Genomic DNA, 14559 nt, shown 5'->3' with positions numbered 1-14559 from the left:
GCTTCTCCTCTTCAGTCAACTTAGCAACAAAGCCATTGAAGCTCCTGTGATAGCTGTGGACCAAAAAATCTGATGCACCACTGTTAAATTAATCCACTAAGAGAGTTAGCTCCTTCTTAAACCTCACTGGATGGACAAACTTACTAATCCCAAATTGAAATTACTAGTTATCTTATTAGGTCACATTTTAGCCTCTTAAAATTTAAGTCTAGTTAAAATGTTAACCTGCCAACAACCTCTTGTAGCATGCTGGTATGAAAAGCTGTTGCAGAAAAATCACCCTTTGGACGGTCACCCATGTACACAATAAATGTCTGCATCCACAAATTGCCAAGTTTTATTCAAATGTTATATTTCGATAATGTTTGCTACATGTTGTGTCTATTTGTGTAGTTATTCTAAACTTTACTAAAGTTTTCAATTAGTGGTGGGATCTAGTTATATATTTGTGGGTGTAATGGCTAAATTTTTCTAAGGTGAGCTGTCTCTTATTTTTCTCCATTAGGGGGAAAAGATTAAGCTAGTGTGTGGGTATAAGCACTCATTATGCCAAAGTCGATATCTCTTATAAATGTTTAACTTCAAATCCCAGAAAAAATGGTAGAAGAAAAAGGGCTTGTGATTTCCTTGTTTAGCTTGCTATAATGGCAGATAAGAATGAAATGAGAATGACAAAAACAAAAACAGTACTAACATAAAAAGACTGATGAAATTCATAGAATTAAGAGCAAAGCAAAAACTATTAGAGATGAAATTGAATGCCTTTCTATCTGTTTCAGGTGTGCCATGGCAGCTTATAACAAGACTACAGGTGAGGCTTATAATAAGGAGAAGCCTTGGATGTGGGCAATTTTGGCTTGCCATTTGAGCAAGTGCCCTGAGACTGGGAGCTGGGAGTTTCTTGCTACTAATTTCTATGCAAATGTCAAACTAGAGCATGGCTTTTATAGAGGTAAAAAAAGCACAATCATTCGACTTTCCCTCTACAGTGAGTTCTGAAACCATTGGTAAACCCGTAAACAGTGGAAGTCCTTCCAAGGCCGGCCAATTTCCTCCTGGATACTGCTAGCCATCACTGGACATAAAAAACAGGCCAAAAAAAATTCTTTTCCAGACTATATGTTTTGAAAAAAAAGATGAACATGTCGGATTATTTTTGTTGTGTATTATGTCTGTACCAATGACTTGATTTCAAGCTCTTGGCTTATGGATTCCCTTTCCCTGAACAATTGTAACTAAAAAATAATGTAGGATCTGTTTGGCATTAATGTTGAAGTCGTTGTTGTTGGAAAAATTATTTTTTAATATTTTAATTAAATTAGATAAATTTTATTTATAATAACAGAAAAATAATAAAATAATTTTTTCCAAATGTGAGCAGCTTTTTGCGAGAAGTTGTTTTCCTTGAACAATTGGTGAAACACACTTGTAGCATTTATTATTTTTAATGACTATCATATTTTGCTACAAATTTGATTCAATATTTTAACACAAAATTTTTATCCTTTTGGCTTTTGCTATGTTAATTTCAAGTTTTTGGTAGCTCTTGAAATATCCGAAAAGGCAAATGGTTGACAACACTTAAGCAAAACATATTTATTACTATTGTATAAATTAGCAAAAAACATCTCATAAATTATATTTTATTGGCAACACTATTGTTAAGGTTTTGTTTGTCATTTGCAATGTACTATCTTAAAATTTTAAGATACAACCTTCTCACTTGACGTATCACAAATGTCTATAGGGAATAGATATAATTATAAATTTTTATTCTCTCTGTTCTATTAAGATAACTCATTCTCTTTTTTCACTTATTCTAAATTATGGCCCACTCCCTAAAAAAAAAAAATATTATGGTCCACTTTTTTTTAAAAACTAATTAATTCATTAGTTTCATGTACCCATTTAATATGTATTACAAACAAATTTAATTAATTTCAATAATAATTTAATAACATAAGCAATTTAATATTAATAGAGGATATATTAAAGAAATCTAACCAAAATTTTAATATATTTATTAATATAATTATATGTACTTAAATAATATAGTTGCTCTTAGTTTAGTCCTAAGAAATTATAATATGATGAAGAAGCACCAGTGCCTATGCCATTATTTAGAGGACCCATCACCAGAGCCAGAGCTAGAGAGCTGCAAACATTGGTGTTGGAGCATTGTGAATACAAGGGGGATCAAAATTGCCATGTAGGACTTTCTTGCATATTGTTGGAATCTAGGTGGATCATTCTCACACAAGTTGGCATGGGAGACTTGACAAGTGGCGCCACATCAGCGTGACTTTGCCACATCAGCATGACTTGGCACAAGACCATTCGGCCAAGTGGATTGGAGGAGCTTCTTATGCTTATTTGGATTTGCCATGTGCTGACACTTTTTATTGGTCCCCACTACATTAAAAAAAGGCTGCTACCACCTAAAGTGTTGCTGCTACCTTATGGTCCCCACCACATAAAGGGCTGCCATAAAGTAAGTGGTCCCAAATGGTCCCCCCCCTATGGAGACGCCCCATCTGATTGAGGAGCCTTGTATTTTTGTCTTTTTAGGGTTTTGGCACACTTTTAGGGTTTTAGAGATACTATATATAACCCAAGATATTCATATTGTATTTGACAGCCTTCATTTTTTTCTAGTTTTAGTGTGAACATTAGGGAGAGAACTCCATTGCTGGAGCTTGAGTTTCTTCTATGTTTCTTCCATGTTTCTTGAAAGAACTTGGATTCTAACAACATGAACCCCTTGCTAGTCTTATTTTGATGATCAATATGCTTTAGCTTGTTACTATTTGTGCATTGACACTTGGGTTTTCAATCTGAAATTCTGCCTTGTTTGGATGATTAAAGATCTTGGTTCCAATCTTTAGATGTTGTGTTTCTTGGCATCCTAGGAGTGCTCATCATTTTGGTATCAGAGCCTTGGCATCTAAAAAGGTATTTATCCATTAAAACTACTTTTTCTTTTTTGTTTGGTTAACTATAATAGTCAGCCATTGTTGGACCTTTAGATATCTATTAGTTTCTTCATCTGGTACCTTGTTCTTTGTAGCCAAATCAAATTTGCATCTTAGGGTACTGATTTTTCTTTTTTTTTTGTTTGAACTCTTGCTGGCTGAAACTCGGCAGTGTTAATTTTAGTGTAAGATTTTCCTTAATCTTAGATTAAATCTCTTGTTCATCTTGTTTTCCTTGAGTTTGTCTGTAGGATTAGAGTTAATCAAGCTGAAACCTATCTTTGATACTAGCTATTTGCCTCTTGAGTTATATGATATCAAGTCTGAATATGTTAAATTGGGTAATTAAAGCTTGGGATGTGCTTGTGTGCTAGTGGGTAGAACTTGATTTGGATTGCCAAATTACTTGAGTGGTATCAATAGTTGATTCTGCAATTTTTATCCTTTGCATCAGTATAAAAGATGAAAAAAAAAAGAAAAAAAAAAAAAGAGATTGGATTGAGTTGATTGAATTTGAATTGAGATTGAATCGCATTGAATGAGATTGGATTGTAAATGAAAATTCTTGAATTAGCTACTGCATATATTGCTGAGTTGTGTTGTGCTGAAAAAAATTGGCAAGCTGACATAAGTGATGAAATTATGAATTGTGAAGTTAAACATTGAATTTGAGCCTGATAATCTACCAACAACTTTGGGTATTACTAGACACCTCACATGCCAAATTTGATGTGAAAATTCCACTGTTTGCATATCGAACTAATTTTTGCGGTAGACCTAATCAAATTTAGTTAACATACCAAACCAATCCAGAAAACTTTGAAACTTTACAGGCTGATTATACTCCATTTCAGTAGTTTTTGTGTCAATTTTCGGGATTTTGTGACATTGTTTGCCTACCGAACCAAAATTTTGTGACAGACCTGATCAAATTTAGTTCACCTAGTAAACCCATCCAGAAACTCCTGAAATTTTACCAGTAGTTAGTCAGTATTGGGCTGCCTATGTCTACCAAATTTCAGATCAAAATATATTCGTTTGTGTGGTGAACCAAAATTGGTGCATATTTTTGGTTAATTGTGTGAACTGCTGGTATTTGTGCAAAGTTGGCTATGAAATTGGAAGTTTGAGCTTGATATCATTCTATTGGGTTGTCTCTCATACAGTTTTCAAAAATCATACCATTTAGTTTACATTTGCTTCTACCTTTGGTGTCTTCCATTTCTTTGGCTCTAGTGTCACACTCTCTGGTTATTGCAATTTCGTTTCTTCCAGTTTTGTTTGTTGATTATTTTTGATAAAATTAGCAAGTATTTGTGCTTGTTTGTGAATTTTAGTTCCCAAAGGAACAAGGGAAGCAAACTCTTGAGTGGTAAAAGGCAAGAGTGTGTGAGTGCCAAAAGATGGTAAGAGCCTGAAATTTGTGCGAAAACACTTAAGCTAAACACTTGAGAGGGTGAGTCATTTCTACTAACTTCCTTTTCTTGTAGCCAAATCATGTCTCAATTCCAAGAGACAAGTGGTAGTAGTGGAGGTAATGAAGAAAAAAGGGAGTTGATCGAGTTTTTAAAGAATCTGTAGCACAAAGCTTTGAAAGGATGAATTTGCAAATGAATGACTTCAGAGATGAATTGGATGCATTGAGAGGAATGAGAAATGAAATGACTAGGATTATGGAAGAGATGAGCAGGGACAGAGAAGATAGAAATAGGAGGAATGATGGGGGAGCAAATGTGGGAAATCAGAATAGAAATGAAGGTAGATTTCGGGTAGAACATAGGAATGAAGGGTATGAAGAAGCTGAATGGAATGATGATGAGTATGATAAAGCTTATGACTATGGCAACTACCATTATGGTGGAAGAGGGTATAGACCACCTAGGGGTAGAGGGCCTAGGGGAAGAAGGGATGGTAGAAATTTTAGGTTTGGTGATCATTGGGATAGAGATGGGAATGAGGAGAGAGTTGATGGGAATTTAGCTATTATAAAAATGCAAATTCCACCTTTTCATGGGAAGGATAATCCAGATGTTTATTTGGAGTGGGAGAGACAGGTGGAGTTAATTTTTGAGTGCCACCATTATTCTGAAGAGAAGAAAGTGAAGTTAGCAGCTGTAGAATTCAAAGAGTATGCAATTGTATGGTGGGATCAGTTGTTGAGTAGAAGGAGGAGAAATGGGCAAAGAACCGTGGAGACATGGGATGAAATGAAGGGAATCTTGAAAAACAGGTTTGTGACACCTTACTACCATAGAGAGCTGCTTCAAAGGTTACAAAAACTTACTCAAGGTACTAAAAGTGTCGAAGAATACTACAAGGCCATGAAGATAGCTTTGATTAGAGCTGATATTGAGGAGGATTGGGAAGCTACAATGGTTCGCTTTTTGAATGGATTAAATCCTGAAATTGCTAATATTGTGGAGCTGCAACCTTGTGTGGAGGCGGAGGATATGCTTCAAATAACACTTAAAGTGGAGAAGCAACTAAAAAGAAAGAATGTGGCTAGATATGCACCAACCAACCATTCGGCTCCTAGGAGTAATTGGAATTTGAATTGGTCTGGTCCTTCAAGGGTGGAGAAAGAAGTTCCCAAATTCAAAAAAGAAGAATGGAAAGGAAAGGAGAAAGTAGAGGAGAAGAACAAGGGAGTTCCTACTAGGACTAGAGAATTGAAGTGTTTTAAGTGTTTGGGAAATGGACATTATGCCTCACAATGTCCAAATAAAAGAGTGATGGTTGTTAGGGAAAATGGAGAGTTAGAAAGTGAAGAGGAAAGAGAGGAAGAATCTCATAATGTTGATGAGCATGAGGATGATTGCTACGATGAGGGAGATCAGCCACCTATGGATGGCAATATCCTTGTTACCATGCGCACACTTAGTGCACAAGTGAGTATGGAGTGTGGTGATGAAATGCAAAGGGAGAACATCTTCCATACTAGGTGCTTGGTGAATGACAAGTTGTGTAGTGTGATTGTAGATGGTGGGAGCTATTGTAATGTGGCTAGTTCACTTTTGGTGGACAAGTTGGGTTTGCCTACTACTACACATCCAAAACCATATGGCTTGCAATGGTTGAATGATTGTGGGAAGTTAAGGGTTATAAAACAGGTGGTGGTGCTATTCACCATTGGCAAGTATCATGATGAGGTACTTTGTGATGTTGTGCCTATGGTTGCTATGCATCTTTTATTGGGCAGTCCATGGCAGTATGACAGAAGTGTTGTGCATGATGGTAGGAAGAACAGGTACACAGTCACTAAGGAAGGTCGAACATACTCATTGCTTCCTATGACACCAGCTCAAGTGCATGAAGATCAAATGAGGATTCTTAGATCCATTGAAGAAAAGAAAGAAACTTAGAGAGAAAAACTTAGAGAGGCCGAGCTGGATGAGAGTGAAAAGAAAGAGAAGAGAGAAGAGAGAAGAAAAAGAGAGAAAAAGAGAAACAAAAGAAAAGAAAATGAGAGCAAATGAGAGAAAGGAAAGCTCGGGACAAAAGGAGAGTGAAGAGAAAAGAATGAGTTTGTATGTGAAGGAAAGAGAAGTTAGAGAGGCTTTACATTTAGGAAGACCTCTTTGTGTACTTATGTACAAGGAGGTTTGTCGCAAGGTATTTTGCGGTCGCCTGGACGAAGCTCTTCACCGAAGTGGGAAAAGTGAGGAGTCGCCACTATAATTTTGAGGGAAATTAAAGAAAACCATTTGTGAAGGTAAATAAAAAAAGCAACCACTTTGAAAACAGAGATTCTAGGTTCGGGGTCCTTAAATGGGTGGGGAAGGTGTTAGGCACCCCACCTCATCCCTCAATGAGGGTAAGCAGATTTAACATTATGCTCTTTATAAATTGAAATTGGTAATTTGGGGGGGTTGGGGGACGATGTTATTGCTTCATAAGGGAAAATGAACTTTTGATATTTCACTATTCGGGGCTACTCAAGAACATGAGTACATGAGATAACCCTTAGTGAGTAAGTGTCGGATAGCAGATTTTGTCTAAGGTTTATTTTATATATTGAAGTCGTGGTGTTTTGATTCAGGTTTTAGTTGAGAGAATTCAGGTAAGGACTCTCTCCCTATCCCTTGATGTATTTAATTTAAGTGGCAGATTTCGAATAAGAACTCTCCTTTGATCTCCGTATGTTTTATTAAAATTTTAGCTGAGAATCAGGTAAGAACTCTCCCCTGATCTCTTAAAGTATGTTCGTTAAATATTTAAGTGAAGGATCTCGAATAAAAACTCTCCTCCGATCTCCACATATTTTGTTAAAATTTTGGTTGAGAATCAGGTAAGAACTCTCCCCCGATCTCTTAGAGTATTCGGTTTGAAGTTTTTCAGTGGAGGATCTCGGATAAGAACTCTCCTCCGATCTCCATGTTTTATTTAAATGAGAATCAGGTAAGAACTCTTCCCCGATCTCTTAGAGTATTCGGTTCAAAATTTAAGCAGAGGATCTCGGATAAGAACTCTCCTCCGATCTCCATGTTTTATTTAAATGAGAATCAGGTAAGAACTCTCCCCCGATCTCTTAGAGTGTTTGTCATGATCGCATATCGTAAGGACCTTGGACTAAGGATTCTGGCTGAGTGGGGGCGCAAGAAACCGGTGCAGAGCTTCTCCTAACCCACAGAGCCTTATAACTAGAGGGTGAATGCAAGACTGAACTTCTCACCGATCTCCTATGTGATCGCCTTATCAGAACTCTTTGGTTGGCAATATCCGATCTCTTTTGGTTATTAGTCCAGAACCTGATCTTATCTCGATTCCCGCTCTATTATGTTATCTCCTGGGCTTGTTTAGTAGCCCGACCTTGTAACTTATTTCTCTGACCTACTATTTGACCTTTTATTATTTTTATTTGTTCGAAAAAAAAACTTTCACGTTAAGATACTTCTACCAATATCTTTTAAGTTACCTACGAGTTGCCCACGACCAGGACACCTACTTTCAAAGGAAAATGAAAACTAAGAAGAAATAATAAAGTTTACCAGTGAATAAAAGAAGTAGACTTAGGAAACAACTATCGGCCTGAATAATCTACATTGGGATTTTTAATGCGATTGAACATAATGGAAATTTCAAGAATAAAAACAGATAAAATGAAACACGAGCATTCGGCAAAATGACAGTCTAGACACTTACCTGTGGGAGGTTGAGGCTGTTGAGCTGACTCTGGTATCCATAAGCTTTGTGAAGATGGAAACCGACAGCCAAAAGACTAAAACTTACTCGACGTAGCAGGAACCAGTTCAGAATGAAGTTGGATGAGGAGAATAATATAATGATATCGAGGAGGTGGGAATGAAACTGAGTAAAGCAAATGGCCCTTCGGAGCGATGAACAAGCACTAAAAATGGAGATTTCAGGGTTCAAAACTCCTTCGATGAAGATACTTAAGAAAACTGATTTCTAAAGTTTCTTGAAAGCTTAGAATGACAAAGTAGCAAGACTGAATTAAATTTCAGAGCCTTTCCACTATAATCACCACCACCTTTTTCGTCCGTCCCTTCTACAGTATTGCATGCAGGTATTTATAGGGAACGGGTGCTCCTAATGAAAGGTTAGGATCTCTCCTGAGGAGACGAAGGGTTTGGATTCAAAAGGACATAATCCGATGTCTGAGAATTAAAGAGAATCAAAATGGACGGCTGGGATCCTATTCAGAATATCCGTCCTTTCTCTTCTTAATCCAACGGCTCAGGGTCTTGTCATACAAGATGGATCCGAGGGCTGGGAATGAAAAGCACCGAACCTGTCGTCTGCTTTTGATCCAAGGGCTCCGGGTTCGTCCTTACAAGTATGATCAACGGTGGAGATTGAGATGTACAGGACTGCCATAACTGTTTTGGCATCTGTCAGCAATGTGGGCGATTCTGCAAATGAGGCGTGCAGTGAAGATTTGATCACATCTGCAACGCTTTAACTAACTCGACTCTGATTATGACGAGAGTTATTGGAAGTCATTTTATCCTCTTTGTGCTTTCCGATCTCTATTCCTTCCGATCTCTCTATTATAACCCTATTCTTTTCCGATCTTTCTCATATCGGATCCCTCATCGCTTCCCGATCTCTCCCATTTTAGAACTTTCCTCTTTATCCGACCTGTCCTAGTCAAAGCAATTAATTCTTCAGTTATCGATGCATCCGCTTCGGTTTCTGTATGCAATAAATGCTCAGGCCCTATATATATGCACCAGTGAGAAAGTTCCTTCACACTTCACTTCTCCTCCTTCCATTTCTCCATTTCTACTATTCTAACTTCTCCGGTAACAATTCCGACTATGGTGACTGCTTTCGATCTTTTTTCGACTGTTTTCTTTGCCATAGGCTTGAAAATTTACGATCTCAGAGATCGGAGAACCATGAGGGCAACATCTAATGACAGTGAGGGAACCAGACTAATTTACCGATCAAGATCGAAAGTGATGATCGTGCTGATCTCGAATCGGTCTACCGATATAATCGGTGAACTGATCTCGGGCGAGAGGACTGCTAATTTCAATCTTAATGTCGGTGACCGCCTCTTGAAGTTCATTTGGCCCCTCACCACATCTGGCATCCCTTCAGTTCTGATCGATGACATCGATGATGACTCCGCTCACCATCATGAGAGTCATAGTCACCCTATCTGAGCTGCACATCTATCCAATACTTGTGGCCGGCTTTCTGATCAAACACATCTTTTGATTCAGTCACAAGACTAGGCTTTGATATAGGCCGTTACTAAGTGAGATGTAGTGCTGATCTTTAGAGATCGCCCAAATAATATAATCCGATCTTTTGAGATCGCCTAACTGATGTAATCCGACCTTTGAGATCACCCAACTAATGTAATCCGATCTTTTGAAATGAAATTTAATTTAAACATCTTGTTTCATTATCGCACTATTTATTTTCTGATCTTTGATAAGTGCATCCGATCTGGTCGCTAAATGAATCGCCATTAGCCGATCCGTGGTTTTGAAAGTTTGCTCAATCCGATAACCCTAGCTAACCGATCTCTTTAATTTGATTTTATTATTGTGTTTCTGAAATCTTCCTTCGACGTGTCAGGAAAGCGAACCAATTTCGCTAACCGATGCGCCGCTTGGGACTTCGTGAGCATTAAATGCTCAAACGGGTATAAATAGGGGGAGGTTAAGTCAATTGCGTCGTTGTGTCATTTTCAGAACCCCCTTAGCAATCTCAGCATTCTCTCATTTTTCAAGCTTTTCCGGCACCGATCACATTCCGGTAAGGATTTTGATTCTTTTTCTCGGTTAATTTCTTTTGTTTTTTCTGAAAATGAATGGCGTCGAGGGTCAGAGAGCCGCAAGCCCGCCTTTCGTCCATGTCTTGTGGACCTCAGAAGAGGGCGATGTGATTAGATCAGGCGGCTGAACCAGCATGGCCATCATTCCGATTACTGGACCGGCTACTGGATCAAGGCGAAGGGCGTCTTTGAGGAGAGAAAACTTGCCAATTGATGAGTTACCTTCAGTCTTGAGAGAAACCGATCTCCAATCTATAAGTCAGGAGTACAATCTGCGGATCGACTCCGTTGAACTGATCAAATGCCATGGCGATCATCGGGCCGATCACTTTTTCGATGATAGTGATCTCATCATGGTGTATAAAGAGCAGCTGAAAGCCGGGCTCCGTTTCCCTTTGAACAAATTTTATAAGGCCATCCTAAAGTTCCACCACGTCTCGGTAGCTCAAGTGTATCCAAACTCCTGGCGGACTCTAATAGCTTTCCGGGGCCTCTGCCGAGCTAAGGGACTGGAACCCACAGCTAAAGTCTTTGCTGAGCTACATAGGCTTGCCCGAAAGAAGGATGATGAGTTCTGGTTCTTTCAGGCTAAGCCTAACTGCTCCCTCTTTACCGATCTCCCTTTTTCATTTAAGAATTGGAAGAACTGGTTCTTTAATTTGAGGAGCAAGATTCGAAATGGCTTTGAGGGTATCCCACGGAGTTGGCAACATTTGGTCGCTCCGATCCCGAAGAAGATCGCCTTAAATAAGGATGAAGACGCCATGGTGAAAGAGTTAAAGTCTCAAGCGTCCACCCAGAAATTCTCTTGCTTAGACGCGGTGATCGCCGAACTGAAGTATTGGATGATGCGGCTGATTACTGACGAAGAATACGAGCTTCAGCTCTCTGACCTCGGCCCTGGTACTACCCATATCTCTGGTTTCTGAATCTTAGTGAACTCACTGACTTCTTCTTTGCGTAGGTATGGCGGGCGGCGATGCTTCCAAGGAGAGTCGCAAGCAAAAGAGGGAGGTCTCCAAAAAAGTGCGGGTAATGAAGGGGGCCACCATTGCTGATGCTCAGACCCCTCGTCATGAATTAGTAGAAGTGCCGAGCCCTCCTCCCCGATCTCAGGAGCAAACGATCCCTAATGTAGAGGTCATCACTCATGCTCCTCAACAAATCGAGCTTCTGCCTCCCCTGCCTCCTCCGATCTCTTCCAATGTAGAAGGGGAGTCTTCAGGTCCTACGGTTAGGACACTTTCCTGGGGTGCTCAACTTCTGATCCAATCGTTGGAAAGGAACCGCTCTACAAGGGGAAATCCCGGCCTGGCCAAAGTCATGGGAGCTTCCATCTGCTTCCAAGAAGATTGGAACCGGTTGGCAGAGGAGAGCATGGATGATATCTTACCTCAGACAATGAGCTTGGGCTTAGAGGCCATTGCAAATCAGCACGTAGTCAGAGAGAAAGCCCACACCTTAAAGAAGGAGATCCTTAAGGCAGTCCAAGATGCCTCAGCTGCACAAGCTCAGCTCTCCTCTGCTAACGACTACATCACTAGAATAGAAGAGCGGATGAAGCATTATGAGGAGAGGATAGCGGAGGTGGAACGAGAACTTGAAGATTCCCGAGCTGGTTGGTCTGCTGATCTCGCTCGTTATGCTGAAGACCTTCGGGCGAAGGAGGAAGAGCTCCGAGCCAAGGATGAGAAACTTCAAGCTAAGGAAGAGGAGAGCACCATGAAGGAGGCCGACGCTTATGTGAACGCCCATAATGACCTTCTGGCCGAGCTGAGAAAGCGGTATCCTGAAGAGGACTTCTCCTGGATGAATGAGATCCCCCTAGAGGCCGAAGATGAGAGCAACAAGGATCCACAGAGAGAGAGAGAGAATGAGAGAAATGATGATGTACTTAGAGAATAGGCTGGTGGAGACCCTCCAACCGAATGACTTGTAAATTTTTATTTTGAAATGAAGTGAAGTCCTCTCTTTTGGTTCAATTTCTTGATGAGATCGGAAAGCGTCCCAATTGTATGAGTACTTGATTGTTTGAACGTATTAAAACATCAAACTTAAAAGCAACTATTAACCTAAGTATAAGAGGTCGGAAAAACATTGTAAGCATGAGATCGGACTAAGCCATGACCAAACACTGGGTAGAACTTTAGAACATTAGAATTGGAAAGACTTGATTCGAATTCTTAAGATCAGAATCATCATTAGATCGGACAGAAACCTTAACTTTATTTTAAGAAATATCTGGGACATACAAGTGAGGAACCCGATTCTAGCATTAGCTAAATGACTTTCCACAATATTTGTAAAGAGAGATCGAGAGGCAAGACTGGATGGTATGCAGACCTGAAATTGGTTCGAACCCCTCTGATAAGAGATCGAAAAACAATTAACTAAGTGTGGGATCGATTTATTTCATGATCGAGCAATCGATGTGTTTGGAAAAGTCATTTGTGATGGAAGGACGTCGGCTAGGAGTCGATTTTAAAGTCCCTTGACTTCGGTGATCGGCCAAAATATATTGTCGACAAGGTTAATTTATGTGTTACTGACCTTTATTCACATTTGCCTAGTGATGCTTTGTCTCTTATATAGGAATATGAAGATGTCTTCCCGAATGAGTTGCCACCAGGATTGCCACCTATCAGAGGGATTGAGCACCAGATTGACTTAGTACCTGGAGCACAAATACTGAATAGACCAGCATACAGAACAAATGCTAAAGAAACAAAGGAGTTACAAAGGCAAGTGGAGGAGCTTATGGAGAAGGGCTATGTTAGGGAGAGCATGAGCCCATGCACTATACCTGTGTTACTAGTGCCTAAGAAGGATGGGAGTTATCGCATGTGTGTGGATTGCAGGGCCATCAATAAAATCACTGTAAATTATAGACACCCAATCCCTTGCCTTGATGATATGCTTGATGTGTTGCATGGTGCAAGTGTGTTTTCTAAGATTTGAAAAGTGGTTACCACCAAATAAGAATGAAAATTGGTGATGAGTGGAAAACTGCTTTCAAAACTAAATATGGGTTGTATGAATGGATGGTGATGCCATTTGGGCTCAAAAATACTCCTAGCACTTTTATGCGTTTGATGAATCATGTGTTAAGGAATTTCATTGGAAAATTTGTTGCTGTGTATTTTGATGACATTTTGATTTACAGCAGTAACATAAACAAGCATTTGCATCACTTCAGACTTGTTTTTGATGTGTTAAGAAATGAGAAATTGTATGCAAATGCGAAAAAGTGTTCATTTTGCTTGGATAAGGTTGTTTTTCTTGGTTTTGTTGTAAGTAGTAAAGGTGTACAAGTTGATGAAGAGAAAATCAAAGCCATTAGAGATTGGCCAATTCCTAAGAATGTGTCTGAGGTTAGGAGTTTCCATGGATTGGCTAGTTTCTATAGGCGATTTGTGCCTAATTTTAGTACAATTGCTGCTCCTTTGAATGAATTGGTGAAAAAGAATGTTGCATTTGAGTGGAAAAAGAAACATGAACATGCATTTTCTGAACTTAAAGATATATTGTGTTCTGCACCCTTGTTGAGTTTGCCAGATTTTGATAAGACTTTTGACATTGAATGTGACGCAAGTGGTGTAGGAATTGGTGTGCATTTTCTGAACTTAAAGATATATTGTGTTCTGCACCCTTGTTGAGTTTGCCAGATTTTGATAAGACTTTTGACACTGAATGTGACGCAAGTGGTGTAGGAATTGATGCGGTTCTCATGCAAGAGAAACGACCAATAGCATATTTTAGTGAGAAACTGCATAGAGCTGCCTTGAATTACTCTACTTATGATAAGGAGATGTATGCATTAGTTAGGGCTTTGGAAACTTGGCAACATTATTTGTGGCCTAAAGAGTTTTTCATACATTCAGATCATGAATCATTGAAGCATATTAAGAGTCAAAATAAGTTGAGTAAAAGGCATGCTAAATGGATTGAATTTTTGGAGTCATTTCCATATGTGATTAAACACAAGCAAGGAAAAGAGAATGTTGTAGTTGATGCACTTTTTAGTAGACATGCACTTTTGTCTACACTTGATTCTAAATTGTTTGGTTTTGAGTTCATGAAAGAATTGTATATTGATGATGAAGATTTTTGTAATGTATATGTTGCTTATGAGAAAAGTGCATTTTAGAAATTTTATAGGCATGATGGATACTTGTTTAAGGAGAATAAATTGTGTGTGTCTAAATGCTCTATGCGAGACTTGGTTGTTTTGGAGTCATATAGTGGTGGTTTGATGGGACATTTTGGTGTTGCTAAGACTTTAAACATATTGCAAGAACACTTCTTTTGGCCACATATGAGGAAAGATGTTGATCG

Source organism: Hevea brasiliensis, chromosome 14, assembly GCF_030052815.1.
Source record: "Hevea brasiliensis isolate MT/VB/25A 57/8 chromosome 14, ASM3005281v1, whole genome shotgun sequence".
Classification (NCBI taxonomy): Eukaryota; Viridiplantae; Streptophyta; class Magnoliopsida; order Malpighiales; family Euphorbiaceae; genus Hevea; species Hevea brasiliensis.
Note: the sequence above shows the minus strand (reverse complement) of the source record.